The sequence below is a fragment of the Microtus ochrogaster genome, unplaced genomic scaffold (assembly GCF_000317375.1).
Source record: "Microtus ochrogaster isolate Prairie Vole_2 unplaced genomic scaffold, MicOch1.0 UNK14, whole genome shotgun sequence".
Classification (NCBI taxonomy): Eukaryota; Metazoa; Chordata; class Mammalia; order Rodentia; family Cricetidae; genus Microtus; species Microtus ochrogaster.
Genome location: NW_004949112.1, coordinates 1,066,869 through 1,068,372, shown reverse-complemented (window position 1 = coordinate 1,068,372; position 1,504 = coordinate 1,066,869).

The following is a 1,504-nucleotide window of genomic DNA, read 5'->3' as shown; positions in this document are numbered from 1 at the left end:
TGTTGCATTAAAACCTACTAGAGGGCAGAAATACAGCTCAGTCCTTAAAGGCTAGGCTCACAACAGAAAAATAAGAGTAAAAAACTACAACACTATATCAATGTTTAAATGACTATCACTCAAATAACTTCTAAATGTCAGTCAGGGAATACCTGAGCTCCTGAGCACAGGAAATCGTGGCCCTATTCATGAACTTGTGAAAGTACATAGTCGCCAAGTACTTTGGAATTTAATTTAGATAATCTTTACCTTTGAGGTCTGTTCAATGTCGCCCCCAGGTACCAGGAGGGCAGCTGCTAGCTCAGGGACATCACTAAGTACAGCGGGGTGGAGAGCTGTCTTCCCATTGGTATGTTTCCAGTTTGGATCAGCGCACTCCTGCAGCAAGAAGATGATAATGTCTCTCTCCATTTTCTGTACAGCCTGTGCACACTGTAAAAGAAAAATAGTGTTATTTCAAAGAATACAACACAGGCATCTCACAGCTTTCACTATGATGCATGGGATATATTTTGTATACTTGAACTACCTTTACTAAAGGTGTCATGTTCTTCTTAGTGGTGGCATTAGTATCACATCCAGACAGCACAAAGAATCCAACTAGCTCAAGGTGTCTGCAGAAACATGCGTAGTGCAGGGCTGATCTGTGGGAGCAAGAGGCATTTTTATTGAAAGTGTAGGCTACTGTGTCAGCATTTACAATCTCTCACATGCTCTGCAATTGTTACACAACATGCAAGTCCTCTGACTCCCCACAACAACAGATACTTAACTTTCGTCCAAACATGATGTGCATTTGCTCTCATTATTCCCTGTATTAGAAAACTCTCTATTCAGAACTCTAGTGCCAATGGGAAGAAAACCCATGGCTGTCGCAGGTTAGGTGAGTCCTCTGTCACTCACCTAGTTTTAACAAGAGCCAAGGCTCTGGCCCAGAGCAGCCTTTATGAACAGAAAGAGCATGACCTTTGGGTTAAAATTCTACTGACCCCGCATCCTGCTTTAAGCTGCATTAGCACCAGCTGTCCCTTAGTCTATCAGAGCAGTGATTCCCTCATCCTTTAAAAGGGGAACAAAACGGGAATTGCTATCCTAGTGTAGTATGATATATCAGTGACAATCTTTGCAGTCACTGGATGGAGTTTTGCAAAACAGCTTAATCTGGTAGACAATTAAGTTATTAATATTATAGTGTCATAAACATCTCAAGTAAACGACAATCAATTATATACTCTGCAAAGATTTCCAAGTTTATTTATATATTTGAGAGAGCCTAAAATGCTGTTTGTTTTTATTTATATTGAGACAGGGTCTACTTTGTTAAGAAAACTACCTTAAGCTCCTGGGAGCCACTCTAGGTTCAGGGCGATGTCCCTAGTTAGTTCCTTGGGCAGCTGAGGATAGGGAACCTGTAATGAGCCTATCCTATAGCAATACTGACGAATATCTTGCATATCACCATAGAACCTTCATCTGGTGATGGATGGAGATAGAGACAGAGACC